At 38.6% G+C, this 14667-nt stretch overlaps 1 protein-coding gene across 2 annotated transcripts in view; it reads right to left on the bottom strand.

Annotated features, from left to right (window-relative positions):
• The window catches only part of PPARG (peroxisome proliferator activated receptor gamma), a 71071-nt gene extending 64632 nt beyond the window's left edge, over positions 1-6439 (bottom strand). Inside the window, exon 1 of one of the 2 annotated variants that reach the window (XM_032210938.1) lies at positions 6350-6439. The gene's annotated coding sequence lies outside the window, so the exon portion shown is untranslated. Of the gene's footprint in view, positions 1-6212 lie in introns of both variants that reach the window. The other variant, XM_032210939.1, reaches the window with a different exon arrangement.
• Between the last annotated feature and the right edge of the window lie 8228 nt (positions 6440-14667).

The raw sequence follows: 14667 nt of genomic DNA, 5'->3' as shown, positions 1-14667 counted from the left end.
ATTTTTCACATCAGCGTGAAAGGCTGTGGATTAAATGTTACCACTTGCATGCTGGCTGGGGAATTCTGAGAGTTGAAGTCCACCTATCTTAAAGTTGCCAACTTTTGAAAAATGCTGGCTTATATGAAGTGAGAAAAACCAAAGGTCTACAGAAATATTTAAAAATGTTGATTGCAATTAATCTACAACCACTATTCAAAACAACTTTCTGTTGCTAAGCAAGGCAAATGAGTTGTATGCACTTTTATGTCCTATTTGCCATGGTTGTTAAATGAGTCACTGCAGTTGTTAAGTAAATCTGTCCCCCCTCCCCCCAATAAACTTTGCTTGCCAGAAACTGCCTAGGAATGTCAGAAAAGGCTATCAAATGACTCTGGGACATTGCAACTGTTGTAAATACACTCCAGTTGTCAAGTGCCCAAAGTTTGTTCATGTGACTGGGGAAACTGAAATGGTTGTAAGTCCAAGGACTAGTCATAAGTCCCCTTTTTCCAGTGCTGTTGTAACCTAGAATAGTCAAAAAACGAATGGTTATAGGTTAGAAGTTTAATGGAATCCAATCACACTTGTTTAGAATCCTACCACTATAAAACAAAGTAGAAAAGATAACAAGTTACAAGTTTCTTTCTCTTAATACTATTTTAGGTGAAGCACAATCACAGCGGGGTTGAAATTTTAAGTATGTCTACTCAAACCTTCATAATGCAAGGTATTCTTGTCTTAATGAAGAAAAAAAGTTTTCATATTTCTTCCTGGGGAAACACTTCAAGCAGACCAAAGGGAAAAAAACCTTTTCTACTTCCCCATCTATACCTCCTAGAAATTCTAGGATTACATTGTAACTTAAAAACTGATAACCCTGGCTGCATCCTTAAGTTTGATTTTATGAAACCCAGGTATCCAATGTTTATTAAGGGAAGATGTGGCAGAGTAAGGAAAGGCTCCATGCAATCCTATACTAGAAAGCATTAAAGCAGACGCTTAAGTAATCGCTAAAGCAGAAAATCAGATAAACTGCAGGCTACAGCTAATTTGAATTCCTATTGGAGTATTGTACTCTGAAATTAATGCAACTCTCAAATCATTGTGCCATAATTGTAGATGCCAAAGTAATTTTGATGGTGATATTTGATTTGAAATATTAAATAAAATGCAGGCAGCTTTTTCAAAACTTTGATGTACTACATCGATGAGTTTTTCAAGAGTCAATGCTTCTTTTTCCTATTGAAGCTGAATTCATACCTCCAAGTTATTGACTTGTCATTTCAGAATTAAGCGATAGCTTCTACAAACGGCCAACACGGACCAATAATTGCAAATAGGCATAATCTTAAGAGGCAGTAAGTGAAAGCAGAATGGTGCAAATCATTCCTTTTAAAAAAAAATTAGACTTTCTTTCCCATTCTCGCCTTCCTTCCTTCAAACCCTGCTAATTTTCAACTAGTAAAGCTGCAAATAGTTGTTGCTTCGTAAGGCGGGACCTTGGAATTCACAGTATTAAATTCATAGACTTTGTTCTGGCTATGCAAATAATATGCTTAGTTATAAGAGAATGTGGTGGTGCTTGTATTTCTGGGGAGCATCAACAGCTTCTTTATCCCAACAGCTACTCACTCATACACTGTCATGTACAATATGCGGCTTGATATGATGCTAGCTGGCTGGCAAAAATAAGAGGTGGCCTTCAATTGCTAGATCTTTCTTAGTGACTCTCATATTAAACACATTCTATAATGGCACAATCATATAACTATACACAGGGACACTTTCTAAAAAAAGAAAAACCCTACATGTTCTCAGTAGTGCAAGTGGTTCCAATTGGTGCAATTTCTTAAATGTTAATTATGAGTCATTAGTAATAGCAATGAAGCACTTACAGTACGGAATGCCATTTCAGATGAGATGCCCAGATAATCAGGAATTCTGGTCCCACATAGTCTAACCAGTTGTTTGTGAGAAAGCATTAGGCAGCATGTGAATGCAACTGCTCCCTTCCGCTTGTATTCTCTAGCCAACAGTACGGATAAGCATATTGACTTTACAGTACTTTACAGCCATTTTGACCAGTAGCTATGATAGGTTTACACTATCTCACATGACTTTGTCTTTTAAAACTGTCTGAGGTCATAGCTCTTATATCTTCTGTTAATTAATCATATAACTTTACAATAAGATTATATGAAGAAGCATTTCTTTGGATCAATTCTGAATTTTCCGCCTTCAGGTTAATTCTAATATTTAAGACTCGTGCCTACCCAAATTGCATATGTCTTTATGAGATTTCCCCCTTATTGTTTTCATCATCCAAAAATGACTTCCCCTATTCCAAGAATGGCTGTAGCATAGATTTTTATAAAATAATTGTGATATTGCAGTTTTATTTTGAACTTGTCCTGATTTCCAATATCAAAGCAGAGCAACAACACGGAAAACTAAGTCTTATCAAGCTATTCACCACAATCCTTATGCTGTATGTTCATTATTACTCCTAATGCATACCTTAAGGAATCATAAGACTATCCAGCTTTATTCTGGTGGAAAATTGTTACTTCTAGATTGTTTAAAATTATAGCCGCAGAGGATCATCTGCAATACTGGAAAGCAAACATAGGCCACAATCTTAAATGAGCTTACCTGGGAATAAATGGATAGTATGAATTTATTTCTTGTCATATTTATTGCATTGTTGTCTTAGGCGCTCATGGTAGTGCCTTTAACACCTTGCTCTTTTTCCCCCACAATCAACCAGTGAAACAGATTCGGCTGATATGTATACGACTGAACTATATATGACTTCGCTATTATAGATTTTGAATTGGGAGTTTATGCCAATTTATTAATATCATTAATGATTAAAGGCTTTTTTATATATACACTATATGAAAAAAATATTGAGGAGAGGTTTGGAAATCTGACAGATATACTGAAAAATCTTATCACTCATATAATACATGTCATTTATTGAAAAGCGCTAGGTAAATATTAATAACATTAGAAGTTTCTCTCTGGTTATTCTAAATAATCTATAGCAGATTATTGTTTCCATTGATTTTGGAAAAAAAATAAGTGTGGTGGTCTTTGGATGAATAAAAGAATCATAGAAACATTTTAGGGATTCTGAGGACAAGGTTCATCCATATATCAACTAGACTTTTATTTCAGTTTAAAACAGGTAACTTTAGATTTCAACTTCTGAAAACCATAGAATGAATGTCTTACAATCCCTTCTTCTACAAGTGTTGTAGTTATTTAACATTACCACAGATACCAGGAAATAAGCTCTCTAGCGCTCTCTCTCTCTCTCTCTCTCTCTCTCTCTCTCTCTCTCTCTCTCTCTCTCACACACACACACACACACACACACACACACACACACACACACACACACAATAATAGGTGTTCAATGTCATGGAATGGTTATCTCATATTGATGGTAAGCATAGAGACCCAATTTTAAAGATGACCTGATTATCTAAACCAGATGATAACTAAACTGGAAATTATCCTGAGAATCTACCAAGTTCTTTAGCCTAAACCTGAAATCTTTTTGACACTAACTTCTAAAAAAATACAGAGAAGACTGAATTATAAAAAGATTTGAGAATTGGGTGTAGGGAACATTTTAAAAAACCCATATTTAATTCAAGGTACCTATTTTTGCTGCCCAAACTGCATACAGCATTTTTTCAGTGAAAAGCTAATCTAAGAACAAAGAGGAAAGATAAAAAACAATGCATGCTCATGTATACCATTAAAAAAATCACAAATGTTTCTTTTGCCATTAATAACCATGCATGACTTAATTACATTATACTTACAATTATTTTATTGCAGACATGCATTTCATTTTTAAAAAAAGTTAAATATTGGGTTTTATCAATATGGTAGTTTAGATACAAACATCTCTGGAAATCAAAATATCTTTAAGCAATACATCAGAATGATTACTCCACAAAATGAATTTAATAGAAATGAGTTGAAAAGAAGCACTTTAAGTGATGGGGTAAGAGTCAGAATTAGGATCCTAATAAACTTTTTTTCACAGGCAACTATCTTATACATTAAATACCTACAATTTAAATTGGCTTTTTCTTATAATGGTCACTATGTAATAATGCCCCCACCTCAGCAATTTAGTCTTCAGAAGCATTGGAATTTCAACTCTCTGGTAAGTTCCAATTCAACTGGAGTTCACCAGACTGAGTATCACTAATCTTTATGATCAAGATAACAGCCTACACAATCTGTAATCACTGTCTGATGTTCCTTTCCCTTTTTCCCTCTTATATATAGCTTTCACTCACTGTACCACACACTGGAAAATAGCTAATCTTGTTAGTTTCAAAAGTAAAAACTACCTCTGTGGGTGTTATTAACATTTGATACTTATATTAAAAAGATGGTTCAAAGTTCACTATACAAAGAAAATAGCTGTACCATCACTTTCTAACTCAATCCCATCTCAGAAGATTAGTATAGCATAATAGCAGTAGACTTATATACCGCTTCATAGGCCTTTCAGGCCTCTCTAAGCGGTTTACAGAGAGTCAGCATATTGCCCCCAACAATCTGGGTCCTCATTTTACCCACCTCGGAAGGATGGAAGGCTGAGTCAACCCTGAGCCGGTGAGATTTGAACCGCTGACCTGCTGATCTAGCAGTAGCCTGCAGTGCTGCATTTAACCACTGCGCCACCTTGGCCCTTGGTGTGTGTAGTACATACTTTAAAAGGAGTCAGGGTTGAATTTTGAAATAATTATTGTCAAATTAATGCTCATTATTAAATTGGCTCTTATGACTTCCAGATATATTTGGTAAATTATAATTTATGAAATATACCTGTATATGATTTGGCCACTGATGGAAATATTTGATTTCAAGCTATCACTGGAAGCAATTATGGGTTTTTACCTGTGGTAATCCACACTCCATAAAAAGTGTTTTCTCACTCAACCTATCACCAAAATGCTACTGCAGTTTTAAATTATGACCCTGTTACCATACTAGATCATAACTCACACATATTGCCTCAAAGTTACGACACTAACAGGAACTTGCAGTCTCTAGCGTTTAATGCCCTAGGGAGAAATGTCAGTGGGAAACTTACAAAACACTCCTGCAGACTTGGGATATGACACCAAGGCATCATATGTATTTCACAATATATAATCTCTGTTATGGAATGATTGCACTTGAAACCCTATTTACACTCCTTGTTGTGATTAGGAAGGCTAAGAGAAAAAAAGCATGATTTATTTAAAAGAAATTATCAGCCCTTTTGGTTTACTAAGTACTAAGTGTAACTCCCTGCCCATCATCTTGTCTTTATTCTTAAGGTCCCATCTTGGCTACACGTGGTTTACGTTTTCCTATCAGAATACCCACAGCAGGCAATTTACCTAGGAAAAACTAAAGCTTAAGGGGATCTAGAGTACAACAAAGCCCTATGAAACTACTTCAGCAAACCCAGAAGGCGCCTATTAATGCCCATTCCTGCACACTGGGTTTTATCAGATACTCAAATATAATTCCAGTTACTATCAACTTCTCCTTCCTCAAGATGTATTACTCAGAGCTGATGCAAAGCAAACTTCACACCCATGCCTAAAGGGGCCAGGAAGCGTTTATCTCTCTCTCTCTTTTAAAAAAAGCCTAAAGACTTTCAAGTCAATATACATTTTTTAAAAATCTGCACATCACAAAAAATCTTTGCAACCCTTCTCGGCATTCAAACCTACTGGATTCCTTTTACCTGGGCAGAATTTTCCTCGTCTAGGGTCCAACTCCTCAGACTGTCGTATCCATTAACTACGAGTTAATAAGTTGTTGCGCGTGTGCTCACACGGGCATGTCTTTCGTACGGATGTCTCTCCTTCCCTTCGCCACTCCACTCAAACTACCCCCGGACAGTAAGTCTTATCTTTCCACAGAGTTCGCGTCGGGTAACCCCATCCGGAAAGACTTCAATTACTTTCTCCCAACCATTCACACAACCTCTGAGCCGGGAGAGGAACTCTGGGGAGGAAATCCCGCGCCTCCGACTCTGATAGAGAAGAAGACCTGTCCTTGCCTGGCACGGCCCCCCTAGAGGTCCCCAACAAAGTTTCTTCTCTCTTTTTGCGGCGCCAGCTCCCCTATTCCGAGACACCCCCCCCCAATCCCGGTCCCGATGCACCTCCCGCCCCAGTCCCGCTGGACCCAGAGACACGTGCCTCCACGGACCGAGTCCCCCGAGTTCGCCTTCTAGACTTGCAGCGAGTGGCAGCCGCTCCTGAGGCGGGCGGGCACTCTCCCCTGCCCCGACGCGCCGCGAGAGGCTCCCGCTTGCCTCGTTCGCTCCCGCACTGACCTGACGCTGTCAACGCGGCAGGAGCAAAGCCTTCGCTTCTAGTGGCATGGTTTCCCCCGCCCGTCCCGTCCTAGGGGCAGGCCCCGCCTCTCGGTCCCGCGGCTACCCCGCCCTCCAGGCCAACCTCCGTGCCCCACCCACCCGGGAGCGCCCCGAGCGGCAACGCCGGAGCCGCTTTCCGCCTGTCCGCTGAGCCCCAGGCGAGGCCCCAGCCGGGCTTTGGGAACGGGGGCATCGGGTCTCCGGCTCTTTGGATTGCGCCGGGCGATTAATAACTGAGGGGTGGGTGTCTTTTGCTAGAAAGTGGGTTCCACGTGCTGGTGAGGAAGCCAGGAGAAAATGCGCGCAATTTGAATACAGCCCTGTCAAAGGATAGGGAGCTGCGGGGTGGCGCTACGGCTGGTCTTGGGTTTTTTTTGGTGTGTGTGTATGTGTTCAAAATGCAGCCTTTAGGGAACCAGCCCGACACTCCCATTCACACGTTTTCTCCACGGACTAGTTTTCCCATGGACAAACTTGGTCGGAGTTTCGTTTTAGGGTTGTCCTGGTTAATCTACACCCCCCTCCCACACACACCCCCAAACCCCGACTTTGGACGGTTGCTTTCTTCTGGATAGAAAATGGAAAAAGAAAATAGGAAATGCAATATGGACTTTCCTTCCTCTGTATTTTTGCACAGGAAGAAAACTTCCTACTTTTATTTCCTTGGCCTTTTGTTGCTTCTCCCTCCTCCCCCCTCCCTTAGGGTTTGAATATAAAGATGAGAGATTTGGGATACTTGGAACTATCAGCTGTTTGGAATTTTGTTACTAGTGGTGTTTTCCTTTTGGTTTTGCAACTTTTATAAGCAGTTTGAAGAATTTCAAAAGGACTCTGGCAGATTTGGCTGTCCAGGCCTCTGCTGCCCTGTTATGAATTTCTAATAGCCCAAATGTGGTACCCTCTTCATGGTTTTTAGGGTTCTTCCAATATTGGTAGGTGAGATGGACCCTGATGAACTCCCAGAAGGTACGGGTAGTCCTCAACTTAACAACAGTTCATTTAGTGACATTTTGAAGTTACAACAGCACTGAAAAACTGGTTTATGACCATTTTTCACACTTACACCATTGCAGCATCCTCAAGTTCACGTGATCAAAATTCAACCGCTTGGCAAAGGACTCATATTTATGATGGTTGTAGTGTCCCAGCGTCATGGATGACATTTTACAACCCTCTGACAAGCAAAGTCAATGAGTGAGCGAGATTCACTTAACAACTGGGTTACTAGCTTAACAACTGCAGTGATTCACTTAACAACTGTGGCAAGCAAGGTCGTAAAATGAGGCAAACCACACTTAAATGTCTCAGCAACATTAATTTTGGGCTCAGTGTTGGTTGTAAGTCGAGGACTACCTATACTAAGATTTCAGTGCTACTGCAAGGTCAATATCTGATTGCATCTTTGACTTGATAACAGTGAGTTGATTAAAAGGAATTGCCATTACAATGCAGATACAGATATGCTTAAAATGCAAACAGGTTAATACCTTGCAAATCATCAGACAACATCAGGGTGTGGGAGGCTTAACTAGCAAGTAGCAGTAATATATGTATACAAGTATATGCATACTTGCCTCCACAAATGAAGTTATTCTCCCCCTCCCCTCCCTTATCTTTCATGCTACATATGGATAGTCTGACAAAGCCAGCAGGAGTTGAATTCCACTTGAAGGAGACTAACTACTAAAGCAAAAATAAAAATGGGATTCTTAAACCTGTCTGAAATGGCAGACTAATCTAAATTATCTCTAAATTATTCTAAGGTACACTTAGAACATCCTTAAATGAGACACAATAATTATCAGGGAGTCAGATATATTTCTTACAAAAGTTTTTCTAATACCATGATAGATTAGTTTCTTTGTTTAAAATGTAGTGGCTTTGCTCCAGCTCCAATTAACCAGGTCTGGCAACGGAGTCATTTGCAAGTCACTCAGTCTATTGGCTTTGTGGTCTTGTTCATCAGCAATTATATGACAATTTCAGTCAGAGGAGTTCTAAATAAATCTGGAGAGGATTATTTTTTTAAATCCATTAAAACGAGTTGAATTAAATTAATCAGCCGTATCAGTCACTTTGTTCTGTTGGTTTCAATGGTTGGTTTATCGGCAAAAGTGCTTTTAATGGGAAATAACTTCCAGTGAAGATTACTCCTAAATAACTGAACCTTGAATTACAGTTTTCTTCACAATCATCTTTTTATTATAGCTATTTTGTTATGAAAAGTCATTATTTTATACATTGCTAATGAGTAAAATACAGGGACGCATTGATTAATGAATTAATCATTTAGATTAATTGGTTGAAAAACTTATTAAAAAAATCAGGACTCTCTGTACTCATTGAAGCCCTGGGCATCTTTTTTCTGGACTACTGCAATGAGCTCTACATAGGGCTACCTTTGAAAAGCATTCAGAATCTAAAACCAGTGCAGAGTGTGTTGGTGTGCCAGCTTTGGGGCCCCTACTATGACCCACATTATACTCTGCTTCCAGGTGCAATTAAAAGTGTTAGTTATTACTTATAAAGCCCTGCAGGGCATGAGTCTATCCCCAATGGGATGAGCCTGCCCCATCCACAGCAGCAAAGGAGGCATGTTGCAGATCCCATAAGTCAAGGAATTTTGGCTGCCAGGGTCTAGGAGGCTTTCGCCCTTTGGAACATCTTGACACCTGCAGTGAGATCTGTTCCCACCCTCCTGGCCTTCCATAAGGGACTAAAGGGCTGGCTCTGCCAGCTGGCTTGAGGGACCAACAAGGGGGATGCCTAATAGCAGATCCCAACTCATCTTTTACACACCTTGTTCTCTCCTTCCTCATCTTTTCATCGTAGCTTACTATTTTAATGCTATATACCAGGGGCGTCAAACTCAAGCCCTGCAGGCCACATCCAGCCTATGGGGTGCCTAAATCTGGCCCAAGGGGCTGTTCTGCAAATACCAAGGAACTGACCCACAGGACCTCTGCTGGCCAAAACAGCACGGGGGGAGGCTGTGTGGGGACCTTGTGGCCCCTGTTTGTGGCTGGCAGAGTGCTGCTGGAGTCCGGGGATGACAAAGGGCCCTGAGGGAGCCACATAGGACTTCTGTGTGGCTCATTTTCATCTGGGACGACAGCCAAAAATGAGGTGCGGGGGGGGGCACACATAGCCCTCCTGCGCCCTGTTTTGGCCAGCAGGGTGGTGCAGGAAACATCCCTCCCATCCCCCACTCCCCCATCCGGCCCGCGGAGAACTACAATGCTCACCTGGCCCCGCAAAGAAATCCAGTTTGACACCCCTGGTAAATACTGTATATTTGTATTGTTTTATTGCTTATAACTTTGTAAATTTCCCCAGAGTCACCTTGTGGAGAATTGGTTGTAAATAAATGAATGAATAAAGAAGCAAACAAACAAAGTTCCAATGAATTTATGTGAGGGCTTTTGGATGAACTTTGAAAATTTCTGCTTTTACATTCATGTAGAATGAATGGAATTTTCTAAGGTAATATTTTTATGGCATGTATAAACTAGATAAAAATGGGGGTTTTTTACTTCCTAATTTTTTTTTTACAGAAGTGAATGTAAATGAGAGCCAATGTGATACAGTGTTAAGGGGAATGATGTCATAGACGTTGCCTACTCGCAACCAGAGAAACTTCCTGGGTGACTCATACTCTTTTTTTTGTTTTAAATTTTATTTACAAACGTAAAATACACACACACACAAAACGTAGACGTACACCACATTTACACAATAGAGTACGAACAGGAGCTTCCTGTTCTTTCTAATAGCAATTGCCAATCGATATTGCTCACCTTATATTGTTTTCCCTTCTATTATATTTCATTTGTATTTCACCATTCTTAACTCTCTTATCTTACTCCTCTGTCTGCTATATTGGCAAGTAAGTTTAAACCACTTGGATACATATATATGTGTTAATTCTCCTTAACTACTATTTTTGGGCTTTGTTGTCTTCCTTTATTGATCCTTGTTTCTTTCCTCCATTTATCCTATATCTGGTGGTATTCTGTTTCTTCTTTTCCCTGGATTTCTTTTGTTAATTTGTCTATTTCAGCACAGTCCATAACCTTTTTTATTATTTCATCTTCGCTTGGAATTAATTTGTTTTTCCATTTCTGGGTAAAGGCAATCCTTTCCGCCGTAATTATATGTAATATTAAATACTGAATTTCTTTTTTATATTTCACAGTCATTATTCCTAATAAAAAAAACTTCAGGTTTCCATTCTATTTTAAATCCTGTTATTATCTCTAGCCACTTTTTGATCCTTTTCCAAATTTTTTAGCCTCCTCACAGGTCCACCATAAGTGGTAGTATGTTCCATGTATTGATTCGCATTTCCAGCATTTTGGGGAGGTATTTGTTGAAATTTTAGCTAACCTTGTTGGTGCCAGGTGCCATCTGTAAAACATTTTGTACTGATTTCTCTTGTATGCAACTGATAGTGTCATTTTTAAGTTTGTTCCCCCAAATTTTTCCCATTTATCCAATTCAATATTATAGCCAAAGTTCCGTGCCCATTTTATCATTTGTTCTTTCACGATTTCCTCTTCCATTTTATGCTTCAGGAGAAATTTATTTATTCTCCCTATGATCTTTCTATCCGAGCTATGAATTATTTTATCCAATTCTTGTAGTTCTGTTTTGATGTCATATATTTTAGTATCATTATTGTGTTTAGTTTTGATTTGCAAGTAGGTTAGCCAGTCAACTTTCATGTTTTGTTCTGCCAATTCTTCAATTGTTTTTAAATTTCCCTGTCCGTCAATTATGTCGCTGTATCTTAGCATTTTATTCATATCTATAAAATTTGGATGGATAGTCCTTTCTGTTGGTGATAACCAATTCAGGATTTTCACATAGTGGATTTTTTTTTATTTTGAGCCAGTTTTGCAATAATGCTCTTCTAATTAAATGTTTTTGAAAGTATTTGTGTGTTTATTTTTATTATCCCATAGGAATGTATGCCAACCTGCTTGCAAATCATGGCCTTCTAAGGTCAAAATTCTTTTATTCTTTAGCTCTATCCAATCTTTCACCCATGTTATTGTTACTGCTAATGTGTATAATTCCCAATTTGGTAATGCTAAACCTCCCCTCTCTTGCTATCTGACATTGACTTTAGTTTAATCCTCACTTTTCGTCCTTGCCAAATGAGCCTAGCAGTCATTTTGGTTAATTCTTGAAAGAAAGTTTTACCCGGATTAATAGGTGCGGCTTGCAATAAGAATAAGATTCTTGGTAAAATATTCATTTTGACTGTCGCTATACATCCCATTAGTGATAGCTGTATATTTTTCCAGCTTTCTAAATCTTTATTTATTTGTGTCACTAGTTTATTATAATCATCATCCTTAATTGTGGAACATTTTGCAGACACCCATCCCCAAGTATTTCACTTTCTTAGTTATTTGCATTCTAGTTGCTAATTCCAGTTCCTCTTCTTGCTTTTTTGTCATATTCTTGGTTATCATTTTGGTTTTGCTTTCATTGATTTTTAATCCTGCCACTTCACCATATTCTTCTATTTTTTTAATTAATTTCAGACTGGATTCTAATGGATCTTCTAGAACAAATACTAAGTCATCGGCATAAGCTTGGGCCTTATATTCTTCATTTTTGTGTCTCAAACATTTTATTCCCTGGTCCTTCCTAATTTCATTTAATAAAATTTCCAGGGTTAATCTAAACAGCAAAGGAGAGAGAGGGCATCCCTGTCTGACTCCCTTTTTTATTTCGATCTTCTCTGTTAGTTCTCCGTTCATCAGAACTTGGCTGTCTGACTGTTATAAAGTTTTTCTATCATTTTTGTAAATTTTCCTCCGAATTTCATCCTGTCTAATAGTGTTATTATAAATTACGTTGTCGAATGCTTTTTGTGCATCAAGGAAAACCAGTACCATTTGTTTTTCTGGATGCGCCTGGTAATATTCTATTATGACTAGGATGACTCTCGTATTATTTTTAATATGTGTGTGAGGTCAAAATCCATTTCGGTCTGGGTATATTCGTTCATTTAAAACCTGCTTAATTCTTCCTGCCATAATTGCTGCAAATATTTTATAATCGGACTCATACTCTTATCAGTCCAACCTGCCACACAACCTATCTGTTATTGGGGAAACTAAGGGGAGTGGCCATTGTGCATTCTGCTTTGAGCAGTTGAATGAAAGATGAAATATAAAAATAATATGATCCAAATGAATGGAATATAGTACTTAAAGAATTTGCTTCCCAAGCACGATGAATAGTTTAAGCTCTCTTCACTAACTGGCAGGAATGCAAGTAAAATAACTCTGCGAAGTTTGGAAATGTCTATGAGATGTCCTCTGACCTGGACGAAAAAGGTCCTTTATTTGAATATATTTTTCTTAATTAAATTTAAGAGATTGTTAAAATCCAAATGTTCTCATAAAGCTAAAAATGGATGAATTGAGATTAGCTCTTTTCCTCTGAAACTTTAAGATTAGCAAATCAAATCTTGGTAAAATTGTAGTTGTTGTGTTGCAGTGGTAACTGACTCCATTGTTTTTACTTAGATCATGCTTCCTTACGGTAGTTTAATGGCACTTGTTGCAAAGTAACGAAAAAGATTGCACATTTATAGTGCAATCTTATAAATGTGGAAGTAAGCTTGTTTGTGTCATATGGCTAAGTATTGGCCATTGTTTCCTGGTTGACTGTCAGTATTTTTTTTAAAAAAATCTCTCATTTATAAGGAAATTAAGAAAAAACTGATTTTTAAAAACTAAGTAAAGGCTTTTAAAAATTAGTTTCAGTATTATAAATATTATATCTGAGCTAAATAAACATAGTAATATTTTAAGGCAAATGAATATGATCCATATAAAACAACCTTATATCAATAGAAAATAAATTTAATTTCTCATTTACTCTCATAATTATTGACAGTAAATAAATATTAAACTATTCAAATAAATTATGATAAGCAGATAATTATTTAAAGACCATAAAAGTAATAAGCAGGTAAATATGGACACCTTTGCAATCTTTCTTGCATTTGCTAAAGATTTTCACTTGATGTAATAAATAAATGCACTTGGTGTATATATCTGATGGAATTGTAAGTAGCTCACATGAAATCTGATGAAGAAAGACCCATTAATTTCAATGTTATTTTCTTCCGATGCTGTACCCATGTACCTTGGAATAAAGGTAAAGATTCCCCTCGCACATATGTGTGAGTCATTCCTGACTCTAGGGGGCAGTGCTCATCTCTGTTACAAAGGTGAAGAGCCAGCTGTCCAAAGACGTCTCCGTGGTCATGTGGCTGGCATGACTAAATGCCAAAGGTGCATGGAACGCTGTTACCTTCCCACCAAGGTGGTTCCTAGTTTTCTACTTGCATTTTTACATGCTTTCAAACTGCTAGATTAGCAGAAGCTGAGGCAAGTAACGGGAGCTCACTCTGTTACATGGTGCTAAAGATTTGAACCGCCAAACTGCCGACCTTTTCTGATCAACAAGCTCAGCATCTTAGCCACTGAGCCACCGTGTCCCCATGTATCTTGGAATAGGCATGTGTATACATTTGCCATGCATAGGGTTGCACAGAAATCCAGTTGCTCTTTAGAAATCAACTTTGCATAGCATAATGTAACAAGGTTATGCTAAACAGCAACTATCTTTCTTTATATGCAGTTACTTAGAACAGTAGTCCCCAAACCTTTGGGTACCAGGGACCGGTATGGTGGGGAGAGGTTTTTTCTGTGGACCAGAGGGACCATGGCTTTGCATGCTGCCTGCTTCCCTCAAATGGGGCTTTGCTTCTTTGCTTCATTCATGGACCAGGGATTGAGGACCCCTGACATAGAAGGCATGTTTTTATCATTTACCTAGTTATTTAGTTGAATGAACAGAACATAGAGGAACATACAGTGGAACCTCCGGTCATGATTGTAATCCATTCCAGGACTTTGGTCGCAACACGATTTGGTTGTGACTGGAAGCGAAACTCTGCATGTGCGATGCCCCCCAAAATGGTGTGGAATTTAGCAATAGCGCTTAGCTTTATATACTGCTTCATAGTGCATTTACAACCCTCTTAAAGTGGTTTACAGAGTCAGCTTATTGCCCCCAACAATCTGGGTCCTCATTTTACCCACCTCGGAAGGATGGAAGGCTGAGTCAACCTTGAGCTGGTGAGATTTGAACTGCTGAACTGCAACTAGCAGTCAGCTGAAGTAGCCTGCAGTACTGTACTCTAAGCACTGCACCACCTTGGTAAAATTGCCATGGCAGGGAAAGTC

This window comes from Thamnophis elegans, chromosome 2 (genome assembly GCF_009769535.1).
Source record: "Thamnophis elegans isolate rThaEle1 chromosome 2, rThaEle1.pri, whole genome shotgun sequence".
Lineage (NCBI taxonomy): Eukaryota > Metazoa > Chordata > Lepidosauria > Squamata > Colubridae > Thamnophis > Thamnophis elegans.
Note: the sequence above shows the minus strand (reverse complement) of the source record. Positions and strands in the feature narration are given on the sequence as shown.